Below are 13,889 nucleotides of genomic sequence, written 5' to 3'. Positions count from 1 at the left end.
GACCTGGAGGTCATTACAGAAACAACATACCTTAGGTATCAAACACATACGAAAAGACTAAAATAGCCATGACTTAAAAAGCTGAGGGGTGACTTATATGGAAGCCTTTACAGACCATTTAGGTCTTGATGTTCTGTGATGGGAACCATATAGATGGGCCATCTTCAGGATTTCGTTAAGCGACCAAACCTCTGGCCCTAAAAGGTCAATGAACCCCTAAACGAACCGTTTAGCCAATCGTGGAGGGTCCATGGTTGGTTTTAGGCCTGTGGACATGTCCGTTCAACTCGCAATAGATTTCTCAAATTCCAAGGTGTTACATTGTATGCGAAGTTTCTAAATACTAGTCCAGCTCCTATATATATCAATAAAATTCATAAACCAATCTAGTACTAAATCTTCCATTGTCGATGAAATATTTCATAGCCCATCTAACAGTGCATCAGATATTCCTATCAGTGTTCATAAACCAATCTAGCGTTACCATTAACTTAGTCAATAAATGATCATTTGGCCATCAGTCATAATCACTGAAGCAATTTTACTTATTTCTGAAGTCTCAACTATGGGACCTATATATGACTCGTAGATGGTGCCTGCGAAACACAAAATTCTAATGATTTCAACACTTTATCTGCAATTTTCCCTAGTCTAACCTGAGTATGCATTTTGGGGCGTTACACCCTTTATGTACACTTTTTATCTTTAAAAATTTACGTTAATTTTTTTAAAAAAATTGTACTTAATATTATAACATACACACAATAATTTGTTCTTTCATATACATTTATTATTAGTTTACGTGATACACACTTGCAAAATACATACATTTCACTAGTTAATATTAAATGATATTTAGTTTACTCTTGAATTAAGACAAAAAGCACAGGAGAAAGCCATGTGTTAGCTTAGAAAAAAATTAGTTAGTTAGGTAATTAGTTATTGTTTCTGAGTTTATACCTTAAATAATTAAATATCAATTTTTTTTCTTTTTCCAAATTGGGAAGTTACCACATATAGCTCTATTCAATAGAATTTTTTAAATTAAAAATTTGACAACTATTTAATCATAATGATTAGGGGTATGTATAGGTCGGTTTGGTTTTTCATAAAAAAATAACTAAATCAATTATGTCAGTTTATTAAATTTTAAACCAAATCAAAGCAATATAAAGTTGGCTTTTACGACTTTGATTTTACCCGAATCTTTCATTTTTACAATTTTTTTTCATTTTTCTTTTACAAATATATAGTGATTGAAAAAGAGATCAAATATATTTTCACTTACCTGTGTGATAAGCTAAAACTTGTAAACGTTAAATGAATAGGAATCTTCAAAAAGTTCGTAAAATCCACTTGAATACAAAATACTTTCATTGAAACTTCAACGTTCATGATATTAAATTTAACTATTCGCTTAAAGGCTACAGTCAAAGTGAATTCAAAATAAACCATATAAAAAGTAAATTATTAACTTCTGATCTGAAAAATTATAACAATATAATTGTAACTTGTGAAAATGTGCTTGGTAAAGTTTGCTTCTTTTTTAAATTGTGGATAATTGGATTTTAGAAAGAAAATTTTTTTATTCTTATATCAAGTCAAATTTTTTACTCCTCAATTTTTGATTCAAAAGGGCACAAATCAAATGTCCAACAGATATCTCTCTAATCCCTATTTGTCAATGGATTTGATTGGTATAAGATTTCTCCCTCTACTGTGTTTGTATATATAAAGTTTTTTCCCCTTTTGTTATAAAGATTTTCTTTCCCGTTTTGTTGTTAGGGCTGATATTTGAGGTGACTTCTCTGTTTTCAAATGTGATGAGTAGATTTTCCAGTTGTGCTGATTTCGAATTCTTACCCATCATTCTACACTTAATTCACCGATGTTCCAAGCTTTAATTTTCCCAGGTAAGTTTTCCAATTATTTTTAGGATTGTAATTTCTATTTTTCTTCTATGTTCGGCTAACAGAGTCATCTCTCTTTCAAATTGGTAAGATTTTTCCCTCTATGATGGATTACATACAAAACTTTGTTTTGATAAACATGATAAAGGTTCCTTTGAACAACACAAGTCCTTGGTGATAAAAAATTGAGCACTTAAACTAATGTTTGTAAGGGCTTGTGTTGTTCACATGAATCTTTATCATGTTCATCAAAACAAAGTTTTTTTGTCCCACTGAAAGACTTCGAGAAAGGCGAGGATGGATTCCTGGGTCAGCAGGGTCTAAATCTCCTAGGATTGTCGAGTTCCCGTCAATCTAAACAAGTTTATTATTCCTTAGGATGTACAAAGAGGCTGCCAGAGGATCACTACTATTGCTTACGTTAACACACTCATCTACACCTTTATTGGTATTTTGTTGATTGCTTTCACCCTGACCTCCTGGGCCACAATGTAAGCTATGATCTTTTCCACCATATTTCCCAGAATGACCAGTCCCATTCACAGGCCCGTCAATAGTCAAAACTCTTCCATGATGTTTTTCAAAATATCCACTCACAAGAAGCTCCACTCATAAATGGTTGCCTCATACCTCCATATATCACTTTCAAACCAACCCAACAAAGAGAAGCATGGAGAACAACACACCAAGGTAGCTAACACTAGCAACCTTCTTTGGTTTCACCTCACTCTTGTTTTTCTGCACTTTCTTGCTACTTTTTTTGGGGGGGGGGGGCACTACTGCATGTGGTTTAAACTTTGGAATGAAAACCAATGGCACTTGTGATCCTCGTCGCTTCATCATATAATATGGTGTTTATGACATCCATGGAGGATGGGAATACATCCCGGGGGGTGGCTGCACTTGAGGAGGTACACCAGTACCTCTAAGTTGTGCCTTTAGAGTTACATTTTCCTCTATTTCATAGGATATCTTCACATTCAAATGTTGAATTGGTGAATGAAGTATTCTAACTCCTCAACATAATGCTTTTTTCTTTTCCTTGACAAGTGAGAACTTTCCCTGTTCCTAATTTTTCTAGCCCATATTCTTTTTGTCCTCATCATTATTAGCATTGTCACTCAAGGAAAATATAGTTGATTTTTGGTGTTTGTTCACATTGTTCGAGTATTTACTATGCTTTTGTCTTTTCAACAAATAGCTACAATTACTTATATTAGCATTGAGTTTCTGTTCTACAACTCCACCTTTTACTGAGTTACTTCCTAACTTCGGGGAATAATGCAGCAATCTGTTAGAATTTGATAGATTATTCAACCCTTTTGAGAGATGGAACCACAATTCGGAGATGGCATGTTCAAGTACCTGGAGCCATCGGTAGAAACCTGGTGCAACAACACAGACACTTCATCCAAAACTCCTGAGCTGCTCCAACTATGAAGTAGCCCCGACGATGACATGTCCTTAACCATCTCAATTCCCGCTTCCTGATTGCTAGAAAAATTGCTCATTTCCCCCGACATCAACTTGAAATTTCTAGAAGAATTGATAAAATTCCTTATCAATTCATTCCAAGGTTGACTAAAACAATTAGGGTCCATCTGGAGTAGGTTTGATCCCATAGCTTCCCCTTGAAAATCTCCTGAGGTTGACTTGATAGTTCCAGAAGCATCATCAACACTCCTTATCGATTGACCAAAGCTATTTGGGTCCATCTGACTCGAGTCCAAACTCGGCTCCGACCCGAGATAGTCAGGCAGGTATCTAGGCATTTGAAACGCATCATTATAGGTAGGGTTTAGAAAAATATCATTGAATGATGCATCAAAAATGATGTCATCAGTTGAGAAATCAACGTTAAAAATTTCATAGGAAAATCCTCAATATTTTCTTGACATGTTGCGGTCATGTGTACGGCATAAAAAGTATGGTCCAAATTTTTTTAGCAATTGACCACAAATTTAGCGAGAGACGGAGTAGGAATAGAGAGGAAACTGTCATTTACTTTTTTTTTATAGTTTTATTTTTGGGATTGTATAGATTGATCTGTTAGAATTTGTAGATATCATATCTTAGAAATAAAAATTAAGATTCTTAAAGTTTCAAAAAATAAATTTGTAAGGTTGTTTCATTAGTTGGTATATGTATTTTACCAATAAGCGCATGTATGAACAAAATAATCCTCTTTTAAATGATCAAACTATGAGGAAAGATTGCTATTTTTCAATGAAGTAAGGGTTGTAAATATGTGATCCAAGAACCATTTAATTCTATTTATTTTCACTATGCCTCTATATTTCACACTTGGAAGGTCATAATCTAGAGTTCAATGACTAGTATATCTTATAAAAATGAATCTTTCTAGTTAAATCAAGAGCACTAGTCTAACAGGTTATTAAGAAAGAAAGTTGAATTTTAGAAAACGTCCTACACATGACCGCAACATACTCTTTACGTCCTACACATGACTGCAACATACTTTTTACGTCCTACACATGACCGCAACATACTTCTTATGTCCTACATATGACCGCAACATATGAAAAAAACGTCGATAATTTTCTATGAAATTTTTGAACTTTGATTTCTCAATTGATGACATTATTTTTTATGCATCATTTGATGATATTTTTCCAAATCCTATCGATGATGATGCATTTCAAATGTCTAATTACCTGCCTGACTGTCTTGGGTCAAAGTCGAGTTTGAAATCAGATCAAATGGACCCAAATAGCTTTGGTCAACCTGGGAGTCAGCTGATGAGTAGTTTTGATGATGCTTCTAAAACATTTATGTCAGCCTGGGGAGAACGTCTCGGGGAAGCCTCGGGCTCGAACCTGGTCTAGATGGGTTTTTATTGCGTACGTCCACGTGGGAATGAATTGATTGGAAATTTTAGCGATTCTGCTAGAAATGTTAAGTTGATGTTGGAGGAAATGAGCAATTTTGTCGGCAATCAGGCAGTGGGAGGTGTGATGGTTATGGAAATGTCATCTTTGGGGCTACTTCATAGTTGGAGCAGCTTAGGATTTTTGGATGAAGTGCCTCCGTCGTTGCATTAGGTTTCTACCGATGTCTCCCGGTACTTGAATGTGCCATCTCCGAATTGTGGTTCCAATCTCACAAAAGGGCTGAATAATCTGTCAAGTTCGAACAAATTGGTACATTCTTCTGCGAATTTAGGAAGTAATTCAGTAAAAGGTGGAGTTGTAGAACATAAGCTCAACGCTAATGTAAGTAACTGTAGCTATTTGTTGAAGAGGAAAAATGGTAGTGAAGACTCAAATAATGTAAGCAAACACCAAAAATTCACTATATTTTTCTGGAGTGACATTGTTAATAATGACGAGGATAAAAAGAGGATGGCTAGATTAATTATAAATAGGAAAAGTGTTCACTTGTCAAGGCAGTTAATAAAGCATTATGTTGAGGAATTCTTGTATACAATTATCATACTTCATTCAACATTTGAATGCAAAGATATCCTATGAAATGGCGGAAAATGTAACTCTAAACGCACAACTTGGAGCAACTGGCGTACCTTCACAAGTGTCGCCACCCCCAGGATGTGTCCTCGTCCTCCTCTTATGAATGTTATTATACAACCTTAAATGATGAAGCCACAAGGATCACAAGTGTCATTGGTTCCCATTCCAAAGTTGAAACCACAAGCAGCAGCACCCGTGCCAAAAAGTAGCTAGAAGGTGGAGAAAAAGAAGAGTTAGGTGAAAACAAAGAAGGTTTCTAGTTTTAGCTTCCTTGGTGTGTTGTTCTTCACATTTCTCTTTGGTGGGTTGGTTCCTTTATTGAAAATGAGTTATGGAGATATAAGGGAACCATTTATGAGTGGGGATTCTTGTGAGTGAATTTTTTGCAAAACATCATGGAATAGTTTTGAATATTGACAGGCTTGTGAATAGGACTAGTTATTCTGGGAAATACGGTGGAATAGATCATAGTTCACTTTGTGGCCGGGGAGGTTAGGGTGAAAGCAATCAGCAACATACCAATAAGTCTTTAGATGTGTTTGTTTACGTGGGTTTAGCTAGTGATCCTATGGCAGCCTCTTTTCATGTCCCTAGGAATGATACACTTGTTAAGATTGAGGGGAACTGATAATTCAGTCTGTGTTGGCAAGTGAGAAAAGCCATGACGTCTCATGGAAGTGCTCATAAGAAAAATGGAGGCAGGAATTGCCAACTACAATAGTCATTTTTGAGTAAATATTATAAAAATGACTATTTATTTTAACAACGCCTCTGTATTTCACACCTAGAATGTCATCATCTATAGTTCAATGAGTAGTATTTCTTATATAAAGGAATCTTTCTAGTTAAGGATTTATACCTATTTGAGTGCTTTTAAATCAAAAGTACTATCCTAACAGGTAAGCAAGAAGTACAAAATCATAATGGTCCCATATAGTTGTTCATAAAAATTTTCTAACATTTAAGAGGCTTGATGATCTTTATTTATCCAAACTTAATACACATTTTAATTGTTAAACTGATATCCTCGAGTTGTGAAATTAAATACAAATAAAATTGATATTTTATCTGAAATACAATTATGATTAATTTTTTTCATTTTTTACAAACATATTTTTAGCTCCTACATTAATTGTAGAAAATAAAACAATATATTGATCATAATAGCCAATTATAAATAAGAAAAATAGATGTATTTTGACATACTTAGTAAAGAACACTGCAAAGGAAGAGAATTTCAGTGGGACCAAGTCACTTTCTTCTATGGTAGTATATGTTCAGGTTGATCCAAGAGAGATGGGTGATGCGGATGGTGATGGTATTGTTAGTATTTGAAACTTCAGAGAAAAAAAAGAAGGTTCAACAAAAACATTTTTCATTCATATTACATATTACAAAAGGCATACACACATGCTTTTCAAAAGTTAGTAGAGACCATATATAGCTAATCACTAGTGTATGTTCTTATAAGACATTCATAAAATAAGGACTACCTTTCCTTTACAAACTACACATAATATTGAAAAAAGAACCATTAAACAAAAGACTATCTAGAAATATCTCATTTTCTAATATTCCTCCTTGATTTATCTTGGATACTGCCAACTTAGCCCTTAGAACTTCAAATTTTCTCTTAGGAAGAGCCTTTGTCATAATGTCTACAATCTGCTGATCTAAGCTGCAATGAACAAGTGTAACTTCCTCTCCTTCTCTTCTTGTTTGATAGCAAGAAACTTCACTTTTATATGCTTGCTACTACCATGTTGAATTGGTTTTTTGGCCATAGATATTGCTGAGTTGTTGTCAACCTTAATGACAGTAGATTCAATAAGATTTTGGTCTAGATCACTCAGAATCTTACTTCACCGTAGAGCTTGATTAGTTTCTCCAACAACATCAATGTATTTTGCTTCAGTAGAAGATTAAGCTACCACTTTTTGTTTCTTTGAATTCCATGAGAACAGGCCCGAACAAAGTGTAAAAGCATATCGAGATGTGTTTTTCATATCATTAATGCTTCTTTCCCAATCACTATCTGAATAAACCATCATTTGCCCTTGCTCTTCCTTTTAAAACCAAATAATATAATCAACAGTTCCATTCATATATCTCAACATTTGTTTAGCAACACCAAGATGATCTGGAATCAGAGCTAGCATAAACCTCGACAGAAGACTTGTTGCTAACATGAGATCAGGACTTATTGCTATTAAATACAACAAACTACCAATTAGACTTCTATAAACTGTTGGATCAGCCCTACACCTCCTTCAAACTTTGAAATCTTATCATTGTGAACCAGTGGGGTTGGTACAGGCTTGCACCTCTCCATCTTGAACCTTTTAAGATATCCCCTGCATATATTCTCTGAGAAATTAAGATTCCATAAGTATCATGATGGATCTTCATTCCTACAAAGTAACTCATTTAACCCAAATAGGACATTTCAAATTTGGTCTTCATATCTTGCTTGAAGTGATTCACCATAGAATTATTGCTTCCCGTTAACAGAAGATCATCAACATAGAGTGACACCACAAGAACATCTCCTCCTGTAGCCTTCTTCACATATAGAGTGGCTTCATTTTCCCTTCTTTTAAAGCCACAATAAATGAGATGAGCATCAATCTTACTGTACTAGGCTTGAGTAGCTTGGTTAAATCCACATAATGGCTTATGAAGCTTGTACACTTATTCCTCCATTCCTGGAACAAAAGCCTTCTGGTTGGTCGACATAAATCTCCTCCTACAACTGTCCATTGAAGAATGCCGATTTCACATCCAGATGATACAACTTTCAATTTGATTGAGCTGCCAAAAAAAAAATAGCCTTATTGTATCATGTCGTGCAACAGGTGCAAATGTTTCTCCATAATCCGAACCTCCAATTTGCAAGTAACCTTTCATAACAAACATTGCTTTGTATTTATAAACTGAGGTATCTAGATTAATTTTGGTTCTATAAATCCACTTCACCCTATTACAGTTTTGTTAGGAAATTATGATTTCTCTAGAAACTCTTAGATTCTAGATATTTTTGTAGTAGACCAGTCTTTTGATTTAAAATGAGCGGTGGTTAGTGAGCCACATTTGTGCATAGTTTAGTGTGAGATATTTTGTTTATTATGTGATTGTAAATCTCACTTTATTTATGTATAAACCTTATGTAATGAAACATCTAGAGAATTATATAGAACCCAAGAAAACTTCAGCCTCCATCATTAAATTTCTATAGAAATTTACAACAATGATTTCCTACTGTTTACACCTTGTAGACTTGAAGATCTTCTTCCTTTTATTTGTAACAATTTTTGACTTTGGGTTTATCAACCACCTTCCAAGTATCATTCTTCTTAATCATACAAATATCCTCTTTTATAACTTCAATCCAAATTTCATGTCTTGATGCTTCTTGATAGCTATTTGGTTCTGAGACTGCAATATTAAATCTTTGATATATCTCAAAAAAGAACCTTGTCTTCAAAATTGGCGAATCAAGTGAGGATTACCCATTTGATTCTTCAACTTCTTTTGGATTTTCAGAGACAAATGATTGGATTTCTGGCACCAGACACACGTCTAAAAACATGCATTATCTTTTTCAATTTGCTCCTTATCCTAGTTCCAATAAGCATGCTCATCCACTAGAACATCTCTTCTAACTGAAATACTTTTTGTTTGGAAGTTGAATAATCTATAACCGTTGGCTTGCGATGAATAACCAATAAAAATCCCTAATTCACTTTCAGTTCAAGGTTGCTTCTTTTGACCGAAGGAACATAAGAATAACAAATCGAACCAAAGATTTTGAAGTGCTTCACATATGGTCTTATTCCACTCCATGCCTCAATAGGAGTTTTTCCATCCACAACTTTAGTTGTCGGCCTACTTAACAAATACACTGGAGTAAAAGAAACGTCTGCCCAAAAGCTTTGCGGTAGTTTCTTTTCAAGCAACAAACATCTAGTGATTTCAACAACAATCCTGTTCTTCCTCTCTAAGACTCCATTTTTTCCCGAGTAAATAGCTTACAGTCCACTTGTGATTAATTTTCAAATCTTCACAATACTTATTGAACTAATTTGAAGTGTATTCACCACCATTCCTCAACCTCAAAGACTTTCATTTTAAAACCACTTTTTCTTTCGACAAAAGGTTTAAATTACTTAAAAAAGTGAAAATACTTGAGTCTTGTTACTCAAAAAATACACCCAAGTCATCAATAAAGAACACAAAATATTTATTTGGTCCCAAGATGATGTTTGCATAGGTCCACACACATCTGTGTGAACTATTTCAAGTTTTCTGTTGCCCTCTAGGTAGCACTTTTAGGAAATTGTGACGACCCAAAGTACAACCCAAACGCAACATGAGAAATATGATCCCGAGAGATCCTAAGCAAGCCACTTGAAATAAGTATGACGTAATGAATTACAATTTAAGAGATATAATCAATATAAGTCTCAAATCATAGAATGGCATAAAGGATATCAACACAGTACATCTGAAAAAATGCAAAAGCTATTAAGTCTGACATAAGCCTTTCTAACATCATATGAGTGGTTAGGATGTAACCCATACACCACGTACAAGTCTGAAACTGAAAGACCATAAAAGCAATGAAAGTATCTATGGCTTTGCCCTCGAACCATGATGACTCACCAATCCAAGTGATTAAGCTGAGTAATCTCCATCTAAGCACACCAGGGAAGAGGAACATCAAGCCCTATATTTTGATACAATATAGGCATAAATATGCATTAGTACGGTGAATGTACTAGGTATGGGGAAATGTACAAAACCATAAACATGATATGCGAGACCAAGTAAAACGTGATAAAAACCTTTATAAAGAAATCATAAATCATATACAAGGTCAATGCATACTTAAAACCATTTGAGAAACTTCCATAAAACCTTTGATAGTAACATAGTTCATTTGTGGAATGTTTACCATTAACCAACAATAAGACTATGTGAGCTGTAACATGGAATCTGGTTTGACCCTCACACAGAAAAGGGGAATCTACTTGCCAAGCTAGAACTCCGTCTCATTCATTCTTTGCTTAAGTGTCATTTAAGACAATCCTACGAGGTCACATAGTTAAGGGACAAGGATATTGCTTCCAGAGACTCGACCTCTACTAACAAGAGAGTCTCAATTTCAAAGTCCTCTCGGTGCTAAGTATATCCCCACGGAAAAGACATAATCATAATCATTTAAAAATATTGGAAAGGCAACAATAAAGACTATTAATCCAATCACAAGTTCATAATGGAGTAGCTCCTTCAAAACCATGATTCCATGAACTTCTTTATAATACACACTTACCTTTCTAAGTATCTAAATCATGATTCCTTTAAATTCTGAGAAAATCTTTCACAAATCATTGATACTTATCTTAAAAGCATTCATAGTTTATAAATCATCCCTTTTATTAAACATGCATAGATTCATAATCATAATTCATAAGTTCATAAGCATTTTTCATAAGTTCATAGTGAAAATCAAGTATGAAGTATAGGTCCATATGAAATCAATTGAAAAACATATGATTGGATTGAATCATGCATAATATGATCAAATAACATCAATTGAATCATAATAAATAGTACTTATGAAGAATAACCTAATACACTAGATAATTGAGTGAAATTGAATTGGAGATTTAGAGTTTTCTTTAGGACCCAATGGATGAAAGGAATCGATTGGTGATTTTCCACATACCTTGATAATCAAAGCCCTAAGAATGCAAGAAGGATGAGACCTTGAATATTGAAACCCTAACTTTCACCTTGAAAGCTCTTTAGAGGATTTCGGAGAAGAAGACTTGAGGGATTTGAGATAATTGAGTGAATGAGAAGATTTAGGATTAGTCTAATGAGTAAAAATGGTTATAGTGATAGTTATAGGGCTAAAATGACATAGTTGCAGGTTTAATTAGATAGGAAAAGACAAAAAAACCCTTAATTAAAAACTATCGAAAGACCCTACGACTTTGACCTACGGGCTGTCCTGGTCAGTCATAGAATCATTTACTAGGACTCAAAATTTCTTATCATACAACTAACTCGGAGAACCCAAGTTCAAGCACATATTTAACCAAGTCTAGATCACTTATATGGATCCCACCTACAACCCATAGACTACAGTACTACTCTTCAAATCCTTTCTAGACATGAGGTCTCAAATCAATTCTCTGAATCACCCTATGCGCACTTCCTACGACCCGTAGACTTACCTACGATCTATCTGTTCTTTCATAGTTCAACTTATTGGGACTTGACATTTTTCCAAATCTCAAACCAAGACCTACAACTTCATTCCTACGGCCCATAGGACATCTTACAGTCCGTAGGTCGGACTCATAGATCAGTGCATTAGTGCCAAAATGAAACTTTTCCATTCAAACTCAACTTTCAATTTCTGAGGTGTTACAAAAGTGTTTTCCTGTGTACCTTACTTATCTGACATGACTCACAATTTTTTTTTGATAGTGAGATCTCAAGTAATTGTTTAGTCAATCATTTTCATATATAAACTTTAAAGGAGTATAGTTAAAAACGCCCATATCTTTTGTCCCACAATTATGACTCATCCGTAATTGTAAAATTTGCACTATCAAACATCTTTTCTAAAGGAAATGTTTTATCCATCATTTCTACATTAAAAATCAAACTATCTTCATAGTCAAAAACCAAACAATGTTTGCCCTTAAAAACAAGGACTATCCTTTAGACATCATTTGAATCACACTTAACAAGTTACATGATAAACAAGGAACATACAACATATCATGTATAGATTTATTACCTTGTGTAGTTTAAAAGGAAACTGAACCCTTTCCAAGTGCACCTATTGTTTCACAATTTCCCATCAAGTAACACCCAGGAACTAGTAAGCTAAACTAGGGCTTTACGTAAGGGTTCTAGAGCTTTATGTGGGGGTTAGAGTTGTAGAAATGACTTCCCATACTTTGAATGAGGGGTTTATGGGTTAAACATTAAGGTACAACTCCCCAAGGACCAACCAAGGGTCCTTGAGGAGGACCTTAGCAAAACAACCCCCAATCTGCCTCGAGGTAGTGACCCACGAGGGGACTCACACCTCGTGGGTCCACCGATGCCCCATGGGGAGGGTAATGGGTCAAGACCCCAATAGTGGACCTGCAGACCACCACCCACGGAGGACCAGCACGGCCCATGGGTTGGAGCAGGTTGGTCTTAAGGCGGTTTAAGTTAGGGGTTAAGGAAAGGTTCTAGCATTGATTAGTTATTAAGTAGGGTCATTTTATTAGTAATTAGACAATATATATAAAGCTAATAGACCCTTATTTCAATTTACCCAAAGAATCCAAATTCCCTCCAAGAAATTCTCTCTCTAGGAAGCAAAGAAGAAGAAGAAGAAGAAGAAGAAGAAGAAGAAGAAGAAGAAGAGAAGCAAGTTAGGGTAAATTGCTCTAGTGATGCAATATTGGTGAGGAATTTATAATCAAGGTATTATAGATTATTCATCCTAGATTCTTCCATCCATGGAGCCCCATATATTTCCCCCAATTGTGAAGGTGAACCCCAATTCTAGCTAGGGTTTCTTCCTATATTGTGGGTAATGTTGAGTATGATTCCAATTGAATGGATAGTACTTTTTTATGATTGATTTAGTATTGAATTATGTTATTATGATGATATTATGTGTTTTTCATGGCTAAACCTAGTTAATTGATGAGATTGAAGTAATGTGGGTTTGTGCCCTAAAGAGGGAAATTGAAGACTTAGAGATGATCTTCTAGAATTGATGTTATGAGTATTAATTGTTCAAGAATAGAAACATGTAGACATGAGTTGAATTAGATTATAGTAAATATGATGAATCATGACTATTAAAGCTTGAAGTTGAACCTTTATGATGATTTATGACTAGAATCACTTGATAATGAAGAATGTGATTAGAATGCCTTGAAATCTAGGTATGTATGATAATTGTAAGAAGTAAAGCTTTGAGAGTAAGGGTTGTAGTCATGAATGTTGATCACTAGGGTTTTGAGACTAAAGCCAATATGATGGATTATGTATGATAAGGCTCTAAGAGTGAAACTTATATGATAAGGGTAGACTATTAGATAGAAGGATTATGGTAAAACTTTACTTACCTAATCTACCTTACGGATGTTTGAATGTATGAAGTGATAGAATCGCTTGAGTAATGATGATATCCATGTCTAATGTAGAATTCTAGATATGGAATTATGCACAAATATGAATCTAAAATGAATCCAAGTCCAAGGACAATGAAAAATGATGAGGCTTGTGGTGATTCCCCTAAAGACCTTTGTATGAGAGGGATATAAGGTGACTCCCCTTATCCCTAAATTGATAATCATGAGGAGATTACCCATGACATGATATAAGAAGTATGTGGTGACTACCCTTAAAATGTGACTTCTATAGTAAGGAGAGAGGTGAATACCCATTAGCCTTTATGTTGATCATG

The 13,889-nt window shown here is 34.7% G+C and overlaps 2 pseudogenes; one reads left to right on the top strand and one right to left on the bottom strand.

Annotated features, from left to right (window-relative positions):
* Nucleotides 1–2,108: 2,108 nt before the first annotated feature.
* On the bottom strand, nt 2,109–3,840 carry LOC125855873 (bZIP transcription factor 17-like; annotated as a pseudogene).
* A 634-nt stretch (nt 3,841–4,474) lies between these two features.
* Nucleotides 4,475–6,026, top strand: LOC125855871 (bZIP transcription factor 17-like; annotated as a pseudogene).
* Nucleotides 6,027–13,889: the final 7,863 nt, after the last annotated feature.

Source organism: Solanum stenotomum, chromosome 2 (genome assembly GCF_019186545.1).
Source record: "Solanum stenotomum isolate F172 chromosome 2, ASM1918654v1, whole genome shotgun sequence".
NCBI lineage: Eukaryota > Viridiplantae > Streptophyta > Magnoliopsida > Solanales > Solanaceae > Solanum > Solanum stenotomum.
The sequence above is the reverse complement of the archived record's forward strand: the minus strand, read 5'-3'. Positions and strand labels throughout refer to the sequence as shown.